The following is a 23,969-nucleotide window of genomic DNA, read 5'->3' on the forward strand; positions in this document are numbered from 1 at the left end:
TTTGTATATAGGAATATTGTTAGTTTTTTCATGTTTATCATGCATCAGGAAAGATAAATATTACCTATGAGTGTATATAGCATTTTAGAGAATTTCTTTAGCTTTTCTAGATATACCTTTTGCAAGTAACTATATTTTAATCTCTCTCTCTTTTTTTTAAGATTTTATTTTTAAGTAATGTCTATACCTAAAATGGGACTTGAACTTGCAACCCCAAGATCAAGAGTCACATGCTCTTCTGTCTGAGCCAATCAGGAGCCCCTAATCTCTTTCTGATAGTAATGCCTGATTAAATTATTCTTAAGGTCACAAATCTGGTAAGTGGTGAAACTGGGGCTGGCCACAGGGTCTGTTGGAGAGCCCAGTGCTGATTTTCTGTTCAGATTCAGGGATGTTTCCCAGAAAGCAGGCCTTAGGGCAGGTCTGGGGTTTAGAGTCATGCTATGCACTAAACCACTGAGTTACACTGGACAAGTAGTTTCCTTCTTGAGGCTTCATAGGATCAAAATTCAGCTGACTTCTAAGAATTTGTCCAACTCTAAAATACTTTGAAATGGAATTACATTGAGAAAGTTATCTGAAGGGCATCAATTTGGGGCAGGGTTTTTAGATAAGAGAAATTGAGTGAGACTTGCCAGAGGAAGGAACCATGTGAGGTTGCAAAGAGCAATAGTCATCACTGAATACAAAGAACTGAGATATAAATCAATTGCATATATATGTATGTGATGTATATATATATGTGTGTATATATGTGTGTGTATGTGCGCACGCGTGCGCATGCTCAAAAGGACAGATACTCAGTGTCATTTTGTTATACTATGTGGTAGGGCAAAATACTTCTTGTTTTGAGATTCCTTGACATAAACCTGCTTGGTTAACATTCTTTTGTAGATGGCTTCACTGGAAAAGAATGAAAAGATCATGGTAATTGTGGTGTTTTGTTTTGCTGTAATTTATTGCAACATTCATTGACCTACTGCTAGAGTTCTGAGTCATGAGCCCAGCTAGAGATACTGATGGTAAAAAACACAAAGAAGAGAGCTAAATGGAACAAGCTAATGGGAGAACAGGAAGAGGTTTTAAAAATGGTAACTTATCAACATAGAAGTACTAGTACATAACATTGCTGTTAAGATTATACAATCTGGAACCAGACTGCCTAACTTCTCATACTGGCTTTGCCACTTACAAGTTGCATAAACTCTTTTCCTTAGTTTCCCTGTCTTTAAAATAGGAGATAATAATATGACTTGCTTTGTAAGATTGTTGTGAAGAGTAAATAAATTAATAATATATAAAGAGTTAGAAACTGTCACTGGCATATAGTAAACTGTCAAATTTACTACTGTAATTTTTCCTAAAAAACATTAAAGATATACATCAGATTAGCCACCTTTTCAAAAATGTTCCTGTTGATTATCCTGCCCCAACCTTCTCAAATTATGACTTTCTGAGGTGGCTATTTGTGTGCCTTGTTAATCAAAAATTTAGGTTAAGCATTTTTACTGTTAGAATTCAAAGAACTGCATGCCTTGGGTTCTTTTATATTTACAAGGCTTAATTCCAGTTTATGTTCCAACTTGCACATTACATTCTTTACCTGATTTATTGCTACTTGTAATAATACTATTTATCACACTTTTCGTCCTTACTTCTCTAAAGTTTTACATACCTCAATTCATTCCAGCTCACAGGGATGTAGGTGGTAAGTAGCAGAATCTTGCCTTTCTCAAGTAAAAACAAAACAAAACACTAAAGGCTAATGATGAACTGACGTTCAACAAATCGGTGGTCAGGTTGATAACATGATGATGGGCTGATATATTACTCAGGCCTCCATGTTCTCAGGCACTCTCAGAAGATTGCTCATCTGTTTAATGAAGGTGAGTGGCAAAGAGCACAGAGTGTGTCAGATTTGGGTTCAAATCTTAGTCTACCATTTACAAACTGTTGGGCTTTAGGAAAGTTACTTGGCTGCTCCCAGCTTCCATGTTTTTCTCTGTAAATTGGGAATGATAATTTTCTTTTCTTTATAGGCTTTTTTGGGGGAATGGAGGGTGTTAAGGATGGAGGATCAGCTAACACATAGGAAATGATCAATAACTGGTCATTTTTATTCATGGATTCACCTCTTTGAGGATGCATAGGCCATCTTCACATGAGCTGATGCCATTTTAAACAAGGCCTCTTGCTTAAATATTGGAGTCTAAAACTTTTGTAAAGGGAACTATTAGTGTAGAGTTTGAGCAAAGTGGCTTCATTCTGAATTCTATTCTTCAGGACTATGTAGGGTTGCACAGTCTGGCTCAGTGCTATGGGAGGAAGATGGGGGGGGGTGTGATGTGGAGTTATCCATGGCAAAGAACATTGTGGTTGGAGTTTCTCAAACTTTAGCAAAACAGAATAACCAGGAGTGCTTGTTAAAATAGACTCATGGGCCCTACTCCAGAGTTTCTGATTCAGTATGCCTAAAGTGGGGCCTGAGAATTTTTTATTACTAACAAATTCTTAGGTGATGTAGATGCTGCTGGTCTGGGCCCCACATTGGGTTAGGATAACCTCTCACTTACACTACATATCCATTATGAGTCAGATGTTTTGTTTGTTTGTTTTACAAACAATTGTATTTCTGTATAGTCAGTCTCTTAAGGATAGTCTTCTTAAGGACATAGGTCATCTCTTCAATTTTATGTCCTTCACATCATCCATTTCAGAGCTCAACGCACACTCAATACCCAACAAAGACTTGTTTAGCTATACTGAGGAGGGTCAACAGAAGACTTGTTACCTTTCATTTCTTGCTGCTTTTAAATTTCTCCTCCCAGATGGATGTCTAAGGTCTTACGGGCTTTCAGTTAGGGTTTTCAAAGGGGGACTGATCCATTCTTATTATAAATGGAAAGTACAAAAATTAACACATATATCATGTCTGTGTATTTAAGCACACTTCATATTTTTCAAACAAACAGAAAATGAAGCCTCCAAGGGGAGATGAGCACAAGACAGTCTACTCATGACAGCTAGTAGAGTTATCAGATAGCAAATTTGCCTCTGAGCTTCCTGGCAATAATAAGAAGAGTATGATGGATTATATAATTCTCTCATTCTCACTACCCATCCATTTACTTGATCTATTATATCATAGTCTTTTTTTCCTCTGCTTTCTAATTCCCTTTTTCTATATGCTGGGCCCAAATTTCTGGTTAAGGTTTTCTTCAAATTCCTTTTCTGGCTTTAATAAGTTAATACTTGTTCTTCTTATTCTTATACTCCATACACACCTCTAACTTTCCTTGAGTTCTGAATGAGATATATATTCTCCTCTGGCTTTGATCCAAAATGACCTCTACAAAATCCTTCCAGGAAAGGAGGACAACCTGTGTGTCTTCTGTAAGGTTGATCTTGGCATGGAGGCAGTGCTCAGCAGCAGAAGGGCCATTTGACAGGCAGTGAGACCTGTGAACTGATAGAACTCTAGTTCCTTCAGGAAGAAGAACCAGAATGAAGCAAATGACAGATCCTTAAAGGAATAAAGCTGTGGCAAATAGATTTCCTCTTCAATGTGGTGGCTTCCCAGAGAAAGATCCTGAGGCTGTTTCTAGGATCTACAGGAAGGAATGCTGTACTCAATTAATGATGTCTGCGGAAGTGGAGAGGGGAGTAGAGTGGCAGCATGCAGCCAGGTCTTTTCTATTCCTGCATTTTGCAGTAAGCCAATTATCAAAAATGTATTTTAGGCCCAATAAAGGAAAAATGGGTCTAATCAGAATTGGGTTACATGTGAGGGTTTGGTCTCAAAAATCAAGAAGCCCAGTTTCTGAAACCAGCTTAGAAAAGGACTAGATATAAATAGTGACCTAAGCCATCTGAATGCTGAATTGAGACCCTTTAATTATATCTTGATTGTTCTTGGGCCTGGAATGGGGCTGAGGTTGTAGTTTGTTGTCTCCTACCTCAAAGGAGGTAGTTCTCTAAGGAAAAGAGATAACTTGTTTCCTAGTTCTATAAATGAAAGAGACAACCTGAGAGAAATAGGCAATATTTTTAGTGATAATATTGGCTAGTAGACACTTTGTGGTTTGCCAACTGGTACAGCTTAAGGGTAATTTGAATGCAAAAGAACCTCCCTCAAAGCCCACCTTTAGGGTTCCTTCCAGCTTTACAGTATGACTGGGACAATGTTTCCCACTTTCCTAGTGATCAATACCTCATGATTAGAAAAAGTATGGATTTTTTCCATCTCGTCAAGACGGAAAGAGATGTAGGCATTGGTTAATCCAATCCCTTTATCATTTTGATTCTTGTAGTGATTTACAAGTCAAGAGACCTAGTTCTGGTTCTGTTACTAATTAGCTGGTCTTGGGCAAGTCACTTAAATTTTCAGTTTTTTAATTTTTAAAATAAAGAATTTAGTTTGATCTCTACTATCCATCCATATCTATAAAGTTTAATGAGCTTTGATTTATCCTCTGAAAAGTGTCCAATAAATTTCATTCATTCTACAAATGCTTACTGAACACCTATTCTTGACTGATACCAGATGGGGCACTGGGAATACAAAGTTACATACCCCTACCCTTTCCAAAGAACTTATAATGGAAGATAAATGTAACTACTTAGAGAGGGATGTAGTATAGCAGTAATAGTATAGGTTCTAGAATCAGCTGCCCAGGTTTGAATCCCAGCTCATATACTTTCTATATTCATGACACTAGACAAGTTTCCTTTTCTTTTCTTTTTCTTTTTCTTTTTCTTTTCTTTTTTCTTTTCTTTTCTTTTCTTTACTTTTCTTTTCTTTTCTTTTCTTTTCTCTTTTCTTTTTTCTTCTTTCTTTTCTTTCTTTCTTTCTTTCTTTCTTTCTTTCTTTCTTTCTTTCTTTCTTTCTTTCTTTCTTTCTTTTCTTTCTTCTTTCTTTCCTTCTTCCTTTCCTTATTTTAGAGAGAGAGAGAGAGCAGAGGTAGGGCAGAGGGAGAAGAGTAGAGAGTCTCAAGCAGACTCTGCTGAATGAAGAGTGCATCTCGGGGCTCAATCTCATGACCCTATGATCACAACCTGAGCCAAAACCAAGAGTTGGATGCTTAACCAACTGTGCCACCTAGGTACCCCTAAACTGGACTTGTTTCTTAATCTCCCTGTGCTTCATTTCCTCATCTCATCTTCAAATGGTATCCATATTATTTGGATGATAGGAGAGTTAGACAAGTTAATAAATAAATATAAACCATTAAAGCAGTTTCTGAGTGGCATAGATGAGTGAGTTTTTAGAAGATGCTATTTTAGGGGATTCTCAGCTGTCATTTAAGTCAGAGCAACTCTCTTTAGAGGTTTTATGAATTAGGTATCTATATAATATCTCATTTGAAGAAAGCATTCTACTGCTTATAAAATAAATACAAATGCCATAAGACATTTGACTATCAAGGCCTTTGGTGTAGAATAAGATGTCTTGATTATGTCTAAACCTAGGCAGATTGGATCATTTCTGGTTACAGTCTACACTCCATTAAAGAACCAACTATGAACTGTCCTACGGACAGAAGCAAATAACTATTACCTTGTCTGAATGGGGCACTAGAAAGCATCATGCCAAGCCTCTTCATTTATAAAAGGAAGAAATAATGTGACTCATCCAAGATCACAAAGCTTATTAGGGAAAGACCTTGCTCTGGCCATTGGATTAGGTTCTTTCTAAACTACAGTGATCCTGAGGATGTGCACTGATGGAATACCTAGGCTGATATGGTATACTGACTTTAGTATTATTTGATTTTTTAAATCAATAAATATTTTGAATATATCTCTAAAAGGACTTTTTTAAGGACTTAAAAAATCATACTATCATCATACCTAAAAGAACAGTTAACAATAATTCCTTAATGTCATAAAATACTCAATATTCAAATTTCAGATTTTGATGTAGAGTTTAAAATCAAGCTGATCAAGTTTGTATGTCCTTGAAATATTATGGAATCTTTCTGGGTCATATGTTCCTCATCTGTGAACTAGGGATGATTATAAAATTATTAAGGCTGTTGTAAATATCAGATTTATAATGATTTTGTACTACTATAACATGTAGCACATGCTACTACAATGCAGCACATGTTAAACATTTAAGAAAAACCCTGTTGAGGAGCGCCTGGGTGGCTCAGTTGGTTAAGCATCTACCTTCAGCTCATGTCATTATCTCACGGTTCTGGACTGAGCCCTGAGTAAGGCGCCTCCCTCAGCATGGAGTCTGCTTTGCTTCTCCCTCTGCTTCCCACCCCCATCCCCACCCCCACCCCCACCCCACACACATATATGTACTCTCTCTCTCTCTCAAATAAATAAATAAAATCTTTAAAAAAACAACACCATTGAGATGATGAAGAAAAAATGCCTGCCATATGGTAGATAGATATTTAATAAGTCTCAGCCATTATTATTAAACAATTGTAATACAATATAGTAAATGTTAGGTCAGTAGAAAGGAGATGGTGCCTGGAGGGTTAGCCAACAAATATCTTCTTGAAAAGATGTTACGGGGACACCTGGGTGGCTCAGCAGTTAAGCGTCTGCCTTTAGCTCAGGGCATGCTCCTGGAGTCCTGGGATTGAGTCCCACAATGGGCCCCCTGCATGGAGCCTGCATCTCCCTCTGCCTATGTCTCTGCCTCTCTCTCCCTCTCTCTGTGTCTCTCATGAATGAATAAATAAAATCTTGAAAAGAAAAGAAAAGAAAAGAAAAGAAAAGAAAAGAAAAGAAAAGAAAAAAGAAAAGAAAAGAAAAGAAAAGAAAGAAAAGGATGTTACTTATGAGACAGAAGGACAAGGCCAGTAGGATGGGAAAGGGGTGCTCCAGATGGAGGAAGAACTGAATTAAGGGATGAGCAAGCTACCACTTTCCAGGTGCCTTTCTACAAAGGATACAAAGATATCCTTGGAAGAAATTAGAAAGATGGTGCCCTTGAACTGCGAGTTCTTCACAGTACTCTTCATGGAGTTGGTAAAGTGTACAATGGTCTGCTCCAGTGCTGGACATCTAATAAGCCTCTAGTTTGTAACTTGAACATATGACAAAAGAAAAAAACTAACTTCCCACTGCTTTTAAGGAGAGTGGATATTGGTAACCAGAGAATTTGTTGTTTGCTAATCACTAACAAGTTCCTCAGTCTCAGTATAAAGTATGCGAGTTTAGATAAAATGACTGGGACAAAGTTAAACTGCTTTACATTAAAAAGGAGGTATGGGGGACACCTGGGTGGCTCAGCAGTTGAGCATCTGCCTTTGGCTCAGGGCGTGATCCTGGAGTCCCAGGATCGAGTCCCACATCAAGCTTCCTGCATGGAGCCTGCTTCTCCCTCTATGTCTCTGCCCTCCTCTGTGTCTTTCGTGAATAAATAAATAAGAATTAAAAAAAAAAAAAAAAGGAGGTTTGGGAGGTCTACCAAGGGTGAGATAGAAGAAAGCCTGCTTGCTAGAGGAGTAAGAGAGAGGAAACGCCACCCCTGAGATCGTGGGAACAGAGAGAAAGACCACAGGGCTCTTCAACTGATTTCCTCCTTACCTTCTCTGGGAGTCTAGTGAAGCCAATGACTCCTTCTCAGAAATTTTAAAGACATAAAATACATAGAATTTTAAAAAGAAGACAATTGTAGTAAAATAGTTATCAAAATATTTATTAAAACCACAGATATGTTTGGGAGTGGGAAGGGATGAATAGTAGGATTACAGGGGATTTTTAGGGAAGTAAAACTACCTTGTATAATACTGTAGTGATGGCTACATGCCATTATACATTTGTCAAAACTTATAGCGTGTATAGCACCAAGAGTGAATTCTACTGTAAACTATAGACTTTGGATAACAATGATATGTTGCTGTAGTTTCAATGATGTATCAACAAATGTACCATTCTAGTGGGGAATGTTGATAGTAGGGGAGACTATGTATGTGTTGGGCAGGAGACAGCGGTATATAGGAACTCTGTAATTTCTGTTCAATTTTGCTGTGAACCTAAAACTCTAAAAAATAGACCATATAGATATAGATATAATTACATTTCTGATATAGTGATATATGCACTTCTTTATTAACACTTAACATGATCCATTACTGAGTCTAACTACCATAACTCAAAATATTCATTGCCATAAACAATATTTTAGGATATCTGCAGCTACTGTAAATATGACATGAAAATAACTCTGATTTCTATTAGTGAAAAAAATCACAGGTACCGCTAATGCCACTATAGTTTATTGATTACCTTCATAAAGAAAGGGAATGCCATATTCAATTACAGGTCACTGAAAATAAAGATATAAATTACTTCCCATCCAAGCACAAAGATTCCTCCCCTCAAATTTCATCCATGAAATCCTTTCAGGAGAGGAGATCCTCTGGTCTCTGATTAAGGACTCCTTATCTAGACCCTAGAATACAATCAGCTCAATTTCCCATCTCAAAGATTCTGGGACTCTGTCCCATTATTATCTTCTCCTAAGGTTTCCCAGCTGATCTCGGTTATTTTCTTTTTGTTTTTGGCAAATGATGCCAGTGTTTTCTAGAGCCACCCGACCCTGCTTATTCCATGTCCTCAGATATTCAGGAAAGGCAGAGCTGCTCTTAACATCAGCTGACACAATGCCGTGAGAAGCTGGAGTGAATGAGAAATAGAATCTTCAAACTTGCTAGTTGGTCTTTTATGTTGGGTGCTGGAAAGATGTCTCTCCTCCATTTGTTACTAATAACAATTTGTAGTGTGTTTATGGTACTTTTGAACTTCAAAAGACTTGGCCAGGATTATTAACTAATGATGTCTCAGTTCTGTTGAGCTGATTAAGGTAGGATTGCTTTCTTATAAAAGTGTCTGATGAATGTTGCTCCACTATTCCTGAGATCTTTTTTTTTTTTTTTTTTATTCCTGAGATCTTATTGAGGTGAATAAAAAGGAGATATGCCCACGGACAATTAAACTATTGTTTTCCCAGAGTTTTTCTACTATTCAAATAGAAGGAGTACTCTTTAGTCTAGTTATATAACTGCATGGATAAATGAATCTATTTCTTCCTCATTGAACCCAGAATCCTTCTCAAGACAATATTCCTGGAAGCCATTACTAAGTCAAAAGGAGTAGTTTCTCAAGATGGAATATATATGCCTACACTATGCCTTTGATATAATATCACTTCTAAGTAACCTTTTATTGAGATCCATTTTCTAATGGATAAAGCCTAGAATTTTAGGGCATTCAAGGCTTTCCCTAAACTCAGCCCAGCTTATCTTTCTACCATCATGTTTTTTCTCAAAACCAGCCTCCATACTCTAACTTTTCCTGAACATAAAATGATCTCTCATACACAATTCACTTTGCTCAGGTCATTCCTTCTGCCTGGAATGCTCTTGGCCTAGGTTTATGTGATTCCTTGTACCTCTCAGACATACATTTCTCACAAGTCAACCTTCTTGAAGTCTTTCCAGATGGCATTCACTACTCCCATCCACCTGCTTTCTTTATACATTTTCTATCACTCCCTTGTTTCATTTTGCCTTGGGCTATAGTTATTTATGTACCTGTGTATTCCTAGGTAGATTGTGAGCCCTGAAGAACAAGAATCACATTTTTTTTCTGTTCCATTTTAGTGCCTAGTTCAGTGCCATGCATCTAGAAGATATTCATAAAATGTCTGTGTGAAAGAATTAATTGTCCTGCATTATTCACCTTTGAATTTTCCCATGAAACTGTGCTTATATTCACAAAGACTAAGGGAGGTCATGTCACCTCTGTGTAACTAAGCAGCTTGTTACTGGATATACCTAAGTCCCTTCACAAGCCATCCATCCTTACTCCAAGTTTCATCTTTCAATACAGCCATGCCTCCCTAGAAACCCTATAAATCAATCATACCAGGCTACAGAAGCCTCTCCCAAACCCTGGGGTACTTTCACAGTTCCATGTCTTTATTGTCTAACATGAAGGACATGTCTGACACCTCCTTCCTCCTTATCTATCTAGCAAACTCCTATTCATCCTTCAGATCCCAGATCAAATATCTTCTGAACTCTATAGGCTTTCTCATCTGACCAAGATAAAACTAATTGCTCTCACGTTTAGTTTTCATCAACACTTAAATCCATGACAAGTTCATAGTAGGTACTCAGTAACTAATTGTTGAAACTACTTGCTCCCAGCTCTTTTTTCATGATACTGTCTCAGAGGCAGATCCACTGATGAGCAGCTCAGGCTCTCCTAGCAGTCTTGCTGAAGTGGAAATCTTTGGTGAGAAAGTAGGATGTGAGTAGAATTGAGGGGCCTAGGAACCTGAAGTCTTATTTATCTACTAATGGTTAAAACAAGAAAGGAGGGAGGAGGGAAAGGAGGGACTTGTGAGAGGAAGAGTCAAGTTAATCTGAGCCTGTAATTGAGTACCAGTTCAAGATATATGCCCTTACTGTTGGAATTTAATGCCGGAATGTCATAGACCAAGCTCATAATTTAGTTTATGGCTGATCTTTATGGTAATAAAAAAAAATCTAGAAAGAAGCTGCCTGGCACCATTTGCTGAAGACATTTTTTAATGCTGTCAAATGATTCGTAATTATACAGGGTGAGTGTACCGCGTTTGCTCTGTAGTGGTGGTGCTGAGACTCGTTAAGCACTTTGTGCATCCAAGAGTCTTGTTTTATGTAAACAAGACCTCTGAGGAAGATATAGATGCGTAATAAAGATGAAAAGAACTGAAGTATATTAACGCGAGGACAAATTAATAACGGCCTTTCCATCTTCTATCAGTAAAACCAGTCGCTGTGGAGTAATTGTACTTTTCAAGGCAAAAGGGAAGCAAAAACCTAGATAAAGAAATAGAAGAAAGACAAAATCAGGGCTCAGGGTCAAACTACTTCATGAAGATAGTCTGCACTTTAGGAAGCTGTCCTCTGTGTGCCCAGCCAGCCCTTGGGGCCCAGCAGAGGGCTTCCCTTGGCACAAATGAGACCACTGAGACCACCTGCGATGCTTTGTACTGGTCGCTGGGGCATGCAGAACCTACATGAGGGGACAGTGAGTGGAAGTCAGAGGAAGGTAGGAGGATATGAATGGTGAGATGCCAGGGGAATGAAAAAAGAAAGACAAGATCAACAGAATCACTTTCATTTCTCTTCACTTAAAGGAGTGGGAGGCTGTGTGGTGTTGAGATTTGACGGAAATGAACACAGCATTGACGAAACGAGGCTGAGCTAACACAGGTGGAGCTGTTTTCATATCAGCAGTTGACTGTCTGAATTCCCAGACAAGTAAGTCAGCTCAACTGTTTCTAACTGAGCCGAGCCTACACAGGTCACCCCGATGTGCAGAATGTACCAACAGGCCTTCTGGGGAGGAAGGGATCCCCAGGCCTTCACCTAGCTCAAACTCACTTGTCCAAGGGGCCTGCTCCACATCACTGAATTCCAGAAAGTGTTCCCAACCCAAAGACGGCCACTTCTACTCCCCAGGCCTTTGTCTAGCCCCAGCAAGGGGTGACTTGGTGTCTCCTGGTTCACAAAGACTCTTCAGACTCACAGGTTCTGGTGGAAGGTCATGACCCCTGCCTGGGGGGCGTGTGAGGCAACCAGGCTGAGGGCAGAAAGCATGTAGGAGGCCTTCAGGCTCAGGTATGGATCCTGCATATGCATGACATTATGAATAATTGCCTCTTTAAATTTTGCTCCAGGGAGCCTCGCTTGCCTCCCCCTAGCCTGGACTCTGACCTGGAGAGAGAGGCTCAGTGCTCTGGAGAGAGATGGATGCATCCTGTGAGTTGTAAAAACTTCAAGACAGGTCTCCCATTCAGCTTGATTGCTCTTCTCACAGGTTTACCTCAGCAAAACTTCTTTCTTTTTACTGGTTAAAGGCTCTGAAGACCAGAGGACAACTGGGTGGCTCAGTGGTTGAGCGTCTACTCAGGTGGTGATCCCGAGGTCCTGGGATCAAGTCCCACATCAAGCTCCCTGCAGGGATTCTGCTTCTCTCTTTGCCTATATCTCTGCCTCTCTCTCTGTGTCTTTCATGAATAAATAAATCTTAAAACAAAAGACTCTGGAAACCAGAAATGAAACTATATATAGTATTTTGGACTATGCAGTGAGGGGACCACATTGCTTTCTCATGGAGCTGAGAGAAGGCTTGACTAACATAGAGTCTTAGGCCGGTCATGGAGCTGTCCTGACTTACCTGTGACCAAAATGACCCAGGGTCACGGGCTGCTCCACCCTGGGTGACCTTAACAGGTCCCCATGCTTGGCTTAATGCTCTGCTGTCATAGCCTTGAAGTTCTTTTTTTTTTTTTTTACATTTTTTAAAATTTAAATTCAATTTGCCAACATAGTATAACACCCAGTGCTCATCCCATTAAGTGCCCTCCTCAGTGCCTGTCACCCAGTTACCCCATCCTCCCCACACCTCCCCAGCCTTGAAGTTCTTAACAGGAAGTCCCACATTTTAATTCTGCACTGAGTCTCAGCTGATCCTGGCTCCACTTACTGGAATAAATAAAAATATCTGGTATGTCAAGCCCCTTTCCACCCCTTTAAAAGTCTTGCTGACCACTCTTGGAGTAGACACAATTCTTTCAAATGACCTACAAAACCCAACTTGGTGGCCCTCAATTCACCTCTCTGGCCCTGTATTGTGTCAATTTCTTCCTTGCTTCTCACACAGCCTTGTGGCCCTCACCTGTACCACATTCCATCTGGCCTCAGGGCCTTTCCAAAGGATGTTTCCTCCTCTGCCAGGCATCTCTTTTCAAGCCCCACCCTGGCTCCCAAATTCACTCCTACTACTTGTCCTTCAGTTCTAAGCACGGATTTTAACTCCTCAGGGAAGTTTCCTTGACCCACTAGGCTGGATTGAGCCCCTCATGGTACCTACTCACAGTACTCTGTTGGCATCCACCATGATTTGCAATGTAATCTTGATAAGATCATATGATTAATGTCTCTATTTCCATGTGATTCCACGTTTGGTAGTACCTTCGCTCTGTTCACTTTTGCAGGGTCAAGGTCCAGCACAGTGATGGCACTTACCAGGCACTCTGTAAATAGCTGTGAAATGGAAGGATAAGGAGGAGGCCCAGAGTAATCCCGTCTGGGTTGTAGATGGGGAAAGGTGGACATGAGAGGTGGGCTAAAGGGAGTAGCTTCTGGAAGGAACCAGAGCAGAGCTGGAGTGGTACCTTTGTATTGAAACTTCTAGACTGTCACACCCATTGCCCCCAATCTGAAGTTAACTCAGCTCCAAACCAGCCTGTGGTGAAAGGAGATGGTGAACAAGCGAAGTTTAATCATGTTGAATTCAATTCCCTGATGGTCAACCTTGAGATCTCAATAATTAGAGAAAAATATATCATGTCAGACACTTCTAGTGAGCATAGGAGCCTTCAGTTTGCAGTGTGGCCTGTTAAGTATTGTAATAGTTTGGTTCTTCATCTCATCTCTTCCTCCTTTATTTAGTAGTACATTTCCCTCTGGTGGTTCTATTCCCTTTGATAGGCTTGTAAAAGCATTATTATTATTTTTTTCTCTCTATGGTGTAGCTCACTCCATCTCCTTGCTTCCTTTATCTTTCCTTTTGCAAACCACCGAAATTCACGTGCTCTTCTTTGATTTTCTTCTATGGTTCCACATTCCTGTATTGTAATTTTTTTTTACTTGTAATCTTTGAAATATCCCCCACAGGGTCAAAATGACTGCTACTTGTTTCTTCATTGGGAAAAAGAAAGTAAGGACTGCCTCTTGGCTGTAGGACACCAAATCTTCTTTCAAACCCCCATTTCCATCCCCACTGCAACATCTTATTCACTCAGGTCCTCAAGGCTCCTTGTTTTGCTTCCAAAAAATAGTATGGCTTTCATCACTTCTCTCTGTCACGGGAACTCAGGGCATTAAAAAAAATCTTCTTAAGAAATGGAAAAAAAGACAAATAATTGGTAACTTTTCTAAGCAACTCTTCAGTTATTTAAAGATAGAGGGCTTTTTTTTTTTTTTAAGATTTTATTTATTTATTCATGAGAGACAGAGAGACAGAGAGAAAGAGAGGCAAAGACACAGGCAGAGGGAGAAGCAGGCTCGATCCCAGGACTCCAGGATCAGGTCCTGGGCTGAAGGTGGTGCTAAACCGCTGAGCCACCCGGGCTAAAGATAGAGTTTTATATTCAAAATGTAGAGGTTTCTTTAAGGATCCATTTTTCATAGACTTGTCATCCATCAGCTGTTGGTATCACTGAAATCCTCAGTATGACAAGGGACTATTCTCCTTTCTTATCCTCACTGAGCTCCTGCCTCGTTGGAAGCCAGGAATATAGGAAATGACATAAATTTTACCATTAATCCATTTTGATCCAAATCATAGCTAAATGACAAGTAACTGATGCTTGAGTTAAAAATGAAAATTTAGTAGAAATACCAATTTTCAGATGGCTTCGGGTCTGAATTAAGGGCTGGGTTGGACATTGATTGGTCTTACTTGGAATCAAGAATATTTAGCCACTTCACGAGAGAGATGAAATGCTTCTTTATGCTTGATTTTTTAAAAAATAAGTTTCACACTGTGATTCTTTCCAAGTTTTGATGCAGAAAAAATTACTTTGCCTCACCAATGTATCTTTTTATTTGGCTTATTTCTAGTTTCCTTAGCACATAATGCACATATCTTACTGTCTACATTCTATTGAAATCTCCCATTTATAAGTCTTTCTACTGACTTCACCAATCATCAAGCACTGCGACCTTGGACAAGATACTTAACCTTTCTGAGTTTTCATTTCCTAAACTGTAAAATGCCAACAACCATAATATGTATCTCCTAGTAGTGTATATTAATTCATCTGCCCATCCACTTATTCAACAAATATTTCTTGATCACCTACTATGTGCCAAGTGCTATTCTAGTTACTCTAGGGATACAGCAATGAACAACACAAAGTCCTTGCCTTCATGTAGTTAACATATAGAAAGCTAGAGAAACATAAGCAAATAAATATGCAATAAGTTCAGGCATGCTAAGTTATTTGAAGAATAAAGCAGAGTGGGGAGAAAAAGAATGATGGAGGGGAGTGTGGCAGGTTGGTTCCCCAGGAAGCAGATTCTGGGACAGAGACTAGAATGACAGGAGCTCATCAGTGAGTGTTCTCAGGATCAACAGCTGTGGGAGCACAAAGGCACGGGAAGGTAAAGGACCTCAGCTGACCCTACTGGGAGGGCTGAAGCTGAGATAGCCTTTCAGAATTGACCCCAGCTGGGGCAAGGAATTTGGGCATATATACCCCTGCTTTGATCAGCCACATGTGCTGTCTCTAGGAAAGTGTTTCTGCTCAGCTAGGGGCAATTACCAGGGATTGCTGAGAGCTTAGAGTTATCAACTGCCACCACCTTCAGCATCTGGGGGAATGAGTGCTTCAGCCTTGAAGGGGGGGTGTAGGTGGTACTTCGCCATGTCTACTGTAGGTGGGAAGGGATGTACTACTTTACATACAGTGGTGAGGGAAGCTTTCTCTGACATGGTAACACTTGAGGAGAGGCCTGAAGGAAGTAAGAATTGAGTCTTGGAGATGTCTTGGGAAAGGGCACACCAGGCAGAAGGACCAGGAGGTGCTAAGGCCCTGAGGATGGAATGTCCTTGATGTGGTCAGAGAATCCAGGAGCTGTGTGGCTGAAGAGGAAAGGCCAGTGGAGAATACCAGATGAAGTCAGGATGGAGCCTTGGGCCAGATCATGCAGGGCTTCACAGACCATAAAGGAGCAAGCCCAGCACATAGTCAGTGCTCAGAGAAATTGCTGACATCAGCACCATTGCTCTGTGTAGCTTCATATTCTTTGCATCTGACACAAGCTCTTGTATATAGTAGGCACTCAGTGCTTGCTCGTTGAATAAACATATACATTCTTTGTTATTTCACTGTTGTGTGTGTGGTTTTTGTTTTAGCATGCTCTGCTTGCTAAAGCATGCTCTTGCAAGCTCTGCTTCCAGCAAGCTCTGGAACCTCTTTCTGTACCTATTTCAAAAGTTAATAGGCTCTTGGAGAATAAAGAACCATGTCTGGTTAACTGATTCTTTCTTGTGCCCAGTCCAGCCTGGTTGTGCCCAGAGGCTTGTGATGTGGTCTCTCATGAACCTGCCACTATTTCTATACAGGGCCACCACTACTCTACATATTGTATAATGACATCCTGTGCCCCTCAAAGGAATTAGTTTGTGATATTCTTGCAGTCTGACTCCTAGGGCCTAATGTAGGACTTCTTCCTGTTATTTTCCATTAAAAATTTAGCTAGTCATTTTCAAATTCACCTGTAATCTCTGCTCAGAGGATGTGCCAGGCTTCCCATTTCTTTCTGCAAAGAGAGAAAGTCATAAGTGTGTTGAGCACCATTAAACATCAGATATGTACACATGGATAGAAGGTGGCCCCCAATATAAGTTGATCTCATATTTTTGGCTGTTTGGGATACATTAACTTTTATGTCAATTTTTTTTGCCTATTTAAATATATAAACTTTGGGGATATAATTAAAACAGGCAATTGTATACTTATAATTTATTTAGATACACGTACATATTTAAAATTATATGCATAAAATATTAATTTAGAAATACTGCTTTTTTCCACCTACACATTTCATGAAACAATTTGATTCAGATTCTTTATGCACAACTTTGACATTGGTGGTGTTTTCTTCAGAGATACCTTTTAGTTCCTCAAATACAGTTTTCATAGCACTTCATCATCTTCTGTCAATTTTAAAATTCAGGATTGATGCTGTCATTGTAAATTTTATTATAAGCCATGAGTACCTGATTATTTAATAATAATTTTTCCCTCAAATCTTTTCAAAGATATATATTTGTGATCTCATAATCATTTCGAAAGTGCTTTAAAATTTTTGTTCAAAATAAAATCGACCACCTCACACCCATTAGGATGGTTATTCTAAAAAAAAAAAATGAAAGCATAAAATAATGTTGGTGAAGATGTGAAGAAATTGTAACCATTGTGTACTGTTGGTAGAAATATAAATGGTTCAATGTGAAAAACACAGTGGTTCCTCAAAAAATTAAAAATAAAGGGATCCCTGGGTGACTCAGCGGTTTAGTGCCTGCCTTTGGCCCAGGGCCAGATCCTGGAGACCTGGGATCGAGTCCCATGTTGGGCTCCCTGCATGGAGCCTGCTTCTCCCTCTGCCTGTGTCTCTGCCTCTCTCTCCCTCTCTCTGTGTATCTCATGAATAAATAAATAAAATATTTTTAAAAAGTTAAAAATAAGATTACCATATGATCCAGCAATCCCACTTCTGGGTATATAAACAAAAGAATTGAAAACGTCGCAAGAGATATTAGTACACTCATTTTCATAGCAGCATTATTCACAATAGCCAAAAGGTGGATGCATCCCAAATGTCCACTGATGGACGAATGGATAAACAAACTGTGGTATATACATACATACAAGGAATATTATTATGCCCTAAAAAGACAGGAAGTTTTGATATGTGCTATAATAGATAAAACTTGAGGGCATTACACACTAAGGGAAATAAGCAAGGATTTGTCATAAAGGACAAATATCATATGATTCCACTTATATGAGGTATTTAGGATAGTCATATTCACAGAGACATAAAAAATGTTGGTTGTCAGGGATCCAGGAAGGGAGGAGTGAGGAGTTATGATTTAAATGGTTATAGAATTTCAGTTTTGCAAGATGAGAATTGTTTTGGAGATGGATGTGATGTTGGTTGCACAACAAAGTGAATGTGAATGCTTATGTATATTTCACCATCATTAAATAAATAAAAATAAAGTGGAATGAAAATAAAATCAGACATTTACAACAGTAGAATCAACTCCTTTGGAGTAATTACTAAATCTGTGTTAACATTTTTTTGATTACAAAAAAAATTTGATTCAGGTAACCACTAACAACATCCAAAGTAGGCACTGGTCGAGGTCAAGTCAGGTGAATGTGTCTTTCCCTCAAAATATTTTATTGTTCAAAATAAGGTAATTAAAGAGCTCCCTATAGATTGAGAGGATTTTCAATGACTTGAATAAGCTATTTTTAAATAGAATAATTTTTTGAACAAATAAAAGCACCTATTATAATTGGACCTGTACAGAAAATAGAAAATGGATCATTGAGCTATACAAAATTTCCTATACTCAACTGGTTTTGACTTATAACAATGTCAAGTTCATATGTTCAAACTAATTTAATTTTTTGGGTAACATTTTGAATTAGAAAAATGTATTCAAATACAATACTGCTCTTGGATATTTATTCCAAGGTTGAAAATTTAAATTTCTATAGCCAGATTCTAAGTTGCTTTTGATGATAAACCTCCTTGCTTAGTCCCTGGAGGAAGCAACTGAAGCTCAAACTTGGTTAATTTCTTTAAAATAAAAAGAAATTATGAGTGTATCTGACAGCATTTCATATAGATTAAAAAGCTATTTTAAAATATATCTCCCTGGGGCCCGTGGGTGGCTCAGTCGGTTAAGTGTCTGCATTCCGGTCAGGTCATGATCCCGGGGTCCCAGGATTGGAGCCTAGCATAGAGCTCCCTGCACAATGGGAAGTCTGCTTCTCTCTCTCCCTCTGCCCATCTCCTTACACTTGTGTGTGCGTGCTTTCTCAAATAAATAAATAAATAAAAATCTTTAAAATAAAATAAATCTCCTTGACCAAAGAGTGAAAACAAAAAGATTAGACTTTTCACTTTGAACATTATTTCTTTCAGAAGGGCTCCAGTCTGAGGGTTGAGAACTGCACCGTTGCCCTCTGCCTGGGACTCAAGGACATAAAGCAGAGGGAACGTGATACGAACTGCTCAGTGTGTAAAAACCACCTGCCCTTCCTTTGGTGAATAGATTCCTTTTTACTGGTCAATAATTGCCTCCATTTTGAGTTCATTCTTTATTTCATTTTTTGGGGAAAAAAAGAGTCAAGCCTATAGAAAATCCGAAAGAACAGCACATTACCTAGATTTGCCAATTTTTCACATTTGTCATATTGTTTCTCTTTCTCTCTCCCACTATACACACACACACACACACACACACACACACAAATGCACATGTAAACATTTCTACATATGTACATTCTATGTGTATATATATGTATAAACATATGTATATAAACATTTATCTTTTATATATGAACATTTATTTCTTAACCATTTAACGTTGTGAATATCATGACATTTCCCCCTAAATACATATTCCCCCTAAATACATACAGCACATGTCCTCTAAGCACAAAGCCATTCTCCTCGATAACCAAAACACCATTACCACAGCCAAGTAATAAAATATTGTTAAAATAATATCATTAGTATGTAGTCCTTATTCAAGTTTTCCCAATTAAAAATATTTTTTATAGCTCTTTAAACAAATCTAGGATCCTCTCAAATATCATTCATTATATTTGGTGGTCAAGGCCCTGCAGTCAAATTTAATCTAGAATAGTCCCACAACCCCACTTTTGATTTTTTTTTTTCCATGACAAAGACATTATGAGAGTCCACGCCAACATTTTGGACTTGGCTTGCTACTAGACCCAGGTGAAACCTTTGGTAAGAATATTATTCAGGTGAGAGTGTCTTCCTTTGAATCACATCAGAAGGCTTTTATGTTAAGCTTGATCACTTGTTTAAAGTGTTTTAGGTTGATTATTTAGTCTTTGAAAGTGTTTTTGTCCTTGTGCACAAAATCTGTAAAGTTTTTGGATCTGACTACATAGAAAAATCTTATGTCTTGAGTATCTCAATCCAAACTGTTATTAGCTTGTGTCAAACAGGTTTGTTTTATTTATTTTTCAACTGAGGAATGATGAATTACTGATTTACTAATGACTTTAGTAATATGTGACTCTGCCAAGGGTGGAAAGCTGCTTGAAGAAGACCACAAACATCAAAATGCTTGTCTGAACTGCTGGGAAACTAAGAGGGTGCTTGGTCATTTCTCTCTCTCTGTCTCTGTTTCTCTTTCTGATTCCTCTTATCTAAGACCACCTCATTCTATTTCCCTATAGGTTGCTTCAGTTACAAGTTATTCTGTAAAAAGTAGACATATAGAAGAAAGGACTTGTAGAGAAATATTTAAACTCAAATCTCTTTCTTCACCATAGTTTTTAGCTGGTGGATATTTTGTATCTTTGACAGAATTTTCTGTCCACTTCCTAAGAACTTTGTCAAAATAACATTTCTGCCAATATAAGCCCCTGGAGCAATCTACCACGCATTGCTCTGTGCTCTGGGGAATGGCTGACCTTGGTTAGAAATTAATTTATTACTTCCTGTTTCCTTTACATCTTCCACTTCCCTCCCCACCTCCTTGCTTTAATAATGACATATAAAGTTAATGAGCACTGGTAATTAAGAGGACCATTTTAGAACAAGTGAGTTGGGTATTCAATGCCCTTGACCTAAACTTTACTTGGAAAAAGGATAGCTCTGAATAATTAGAAAATGGGATTCCAAATCAGAAGCTGAGGATGTCTTTTCTGCCAGTAATTTGTATAGCTTTAGCTGGATCTGCCTACCTCTCTATTACTTTGTTTTGTCCATCAGCTAAATAGGACTTATAATAGTTTCTCTTAAGAGTTTTTAAGTGGCCATAGATGAAAGCCACAATATGGTAGCAATATAACTCTAAATTTGAGAACTAGGCAGTATGAATATTTTTACTAATTATAAAATCCATTATATTTTCCTTGGCTCAGTTTTATATTTTTACCTACTCAACTCAATGAAAAGCCACAACTTAAATCTTTTTAATTAAATAGCTTAAAATAATTAGGAAAAATTTAAATACTTTATTTTTAATTTCTTATATAATATCCAACTTCAGCCTCAAAATTTTAAAGTTAACCTCTTATTTTATAGGTAGTCAATTAAAGGAATATTAGAAAATGTAAATAAATAAATAAATAAATAAGAGAAAAAATAAATTAGAATTCCATCAAGACAGGACCATTGTCAACACCTTGGGTATGTCCTTATAGAAGGGATCTTGTAGGCATATCTTTTTATGACCTGATTTTTCTTTTCATTTATTAATCTATTTTAAATGTCTTTCTGATTCATCCAAAGACACTGTAACAGATGCTGCTGTGACGTACTACCCAGATTCCCCTTCAGGACTAGAAGACGTATTTACCCAGCTGTCTGCTACTGGCAAACAGCCCTCAGCCCTCAGCTCTACTTAGAACTATTGGATGAAGATATTCACCTTGCCCAAGGGCACACCTCTTTGCATAAACTACTGGCTTCTAACTACTGGAAGATTCAAGGAGATAAAGGCCAGGCAGGCTCTCTCTTACCTTAACTGTAGACAATTGTGTTTAGAAGTCCAAACACTATCCATTGCACAATACAGCAAGGTACTTGACTGTAGACAATTTTGAAGGGCTATTCCAGCTTCAGGATTTCCTGAGGGGATAGATTGAAGCCTTCAATTGGGACCACACAGAAGCCTCAATTCTCCCTCCATTCCTGCTCAACACATTACTTCTCTTCCAGAAACATCATCCCAAGAGTACTATCTTAGCAAAACCCTCCTCCCCCATCTAATCTCTGTCTCAGGGAATCTTTTCTTTCAGGGAACCCAACCTATAACACTTGTTATTAGGAGTGGTCTGAGAGAGCAGACTCTAAGAAGTTTGGAGTTGGATTACTCCCCTTGCTGGCAGTGATCAGTAGCTGTAGGTGGAGCATAGATAACCCATGGCCCAAGGAAGCACAGCATTCTTAAAGCTTTCCCTGATGGTGAACTATTATGTAACACTGGTGAAAGAAAATGTGCAAGCTAGTGAGATGTATCAGGCATTAATAAATATGGGAGAAATAACAGAAGGCCAGTGAAATTGGGTGGCTATTACTAAGTTCAACTGATACTTTGGGAAAAGATAATAAAAGATTGAGAATGATTATTTGACTATCATTAATGAGTGATAGCCAGAGGGCTTCCTTGGTAGCTTATAAAGCACTCTAGTCTTCAATAGCCAGAGGCTGCAGAAGGCTAAAGACCAAGACCAGGACTTAATTGTAAAATTCACAGAGCACTAAAGAATGTTTAATTTTCAACTGAGGCAAGTAATCTAGGGAAGAATGGTTCTCTGACACATGGAATGAAAATGGTTGGGTTGATGATCTCCAAATATCTTGGACCTCAGATTCCTCTGAACTCTGAAATAGCAGAAGGGGGCTATTCTTCACTCTTCAAGATGAGCACTGCCTCCTTATTTAAAGGTGCTGATGAGGCATTTCTCTTGTAAGAAATCTGTTTCTTCCTTAGAATCTGTCCCCACTTCCTGGTCCCCAGGACGATAAGGGTTAGGTTACAACATAACCTGACTAGGGACATTCTGAGTCTGATAAAAGAGGAAAGGGACTGTACCCCCAAGGAACTGTAAAATCTATCTAATAGGTACCATCAGAAACTGGGAGAGTATGCAGGAAACTAGTTTCTGAGCATGCTGGATGGGGTGGGGATGGGATAGTTGGATAAGTTTACTGATTTGAGAGTATTTTCTCCAGGTGCAGGATTTAACACTCTGGTAAGAACACACTGAGTGATGTTGCAAACATGCTGTGAGGTGGGCTCCTAGAAATATAGAAAAAGAAATGGTCCACAGTGAGACAGAAATGGCACAACCACCATGGCAGATAGTGGAAGGAGAGATTAAAAGGATCAGAGAAGTGGGCAAGTTACAGCATACCGACTATATAAGATGACTATATTCCATGGGAGAGTCCAGAGAATTTACCATTTACCAAAGCAATAGGAATGTGTTGGTGAGAGGGCACCATTAACACTAAAAAAATTCAATAGTGGCTCTTCCATCTAGATGAGGCTCATGGTAGAAGGTGCTTACCAAACTGAGACGAGGCTAAGTGACAGTGCTTAACCATCAGAGGCCAGGTATTGAGTAGCAAGGTGAGAGTGCATTCAGGGGGGGGTCTGCCCCACGAAAATGATATACTTGACTAATAAAACATAGTATTCCTAGGGACAAAATAGATGGGCAGCCAAGAGGGGTGCTACCTAAGCTGTTCAAAATAAATCAAGGGCAGATGATAAGGCAGCTGAGGGCAGTCACCTTAATAATTAGTCACAATTTCTTGCCTACTTTTCTAGCCTGAGAAATCTGACTGAAGGAGGTATCATTCCCAGGACGAAGGATTCCACAGTATTATGACAAGTATACATGGTAATGGTTACCAGCTTCTCCCACAAAGAGACCTATGACCATTTGCTTTGGCGACCAAATACTAGGGAAAGGGGTCCACATACTAATCATGCGGTCAAAGTTAACCCAGAGACCTGAAGCATACAGAAGCCAAATAATAAATATAATCCTGACCCAACTCTGGCTGGTCATGGGTTCACTAGGTCCATGGACCCATCCTGTGGTCATTTCCCTGTCCCCAAACATACCATGGGAGAAGATATATTTTGCATTTGGCACAGTCCCCATATTGATTCCCTCACTTTTGGAATAAGACCAATCATAGTGGGAAGGCCAAGTGGGAGCTCTGAGCCTTGTAACCCACTCTCTACTCCCAACCAAAACAAATCGAAAACAAAATCACATCCCCGCCACCTTTATAGTCTAAAGGATGCTGAGGTGGTAAGCCCCACAATATCTATTTAATTCATTGGTCTGACCCTTGAAAAAACCAGATGGAGGCTAGAGGATAACATGGGCCTATTGTAAACTCAACTGTAGAGAAGCCACAATTACAGGTGGTGTACCGGATGTGGTATCTTTGTTGCAGCAGATTAACATGGCCTCAAGTACATGATGTGTGACCATTGATCTGGCATGTATGTTCTTTTCCATCTCCATAAGGAAAGAGGCTAAAAACATTCACATCCATCTGGAATGGACAACAGATTACATTTACAATCTTAACCTAAGACTATATTGACTCCCCTGTGCTCTATCACAG

At 38.9% G+C, this 23,969-nt stretch overlaps 1 protein-coding gene across 13 annotated transcripts in view; it reads left to right on the forward strand.

Moving 5' to 3' along the window:
• Positions 1–23,969, forward strand: part of LOC144303841 (eukaryotic translation initiation factor 1-like) — a 140,929-nt gene that overhangs the window by 108,412 nt on the left and 8,548 nt on the right. For 6 of the 13 annotated variants that reach the window (XR_013370818.1, XR_013370821.1, XR_013370819.1 and 3 more), the window contains 2 exons: positions 18,756–18,877; positions 21,108–23,227. The exons of 2 other annotated variants lie outside the window; for them this stretch is intronic. The gene's annotated coding sequence lies outside the window, so the exon portion shown is untranslated. Of the gene's footprint in view, positions 1–11,155; positions 11,280–11,702; positions 11,785–18,755; positions 18,878–21,107; positions 23,228–23,969 lie in introns of those variants that run through there. 5 more of the 13 variants (XR_013370820.1, XR_013370826.1, XR_013370832.1 and 2 more) reach the window with 3 other exon arrangements.

The sequence above is a fragment of the Canis aureus genome, chromosome 33 (assembly GCF_053574225.1).
Source record: "Canis aureus isolate CA01 chromosome 33, VMU_Caureus_v.1.0, whole genome shotgun sequence".
Classification (NCBI taxonomy): Eukaryota; Metazoa; Chordata; class Mammalia; order Carnivora; family Canidae; genus Canis; species Canis aureus.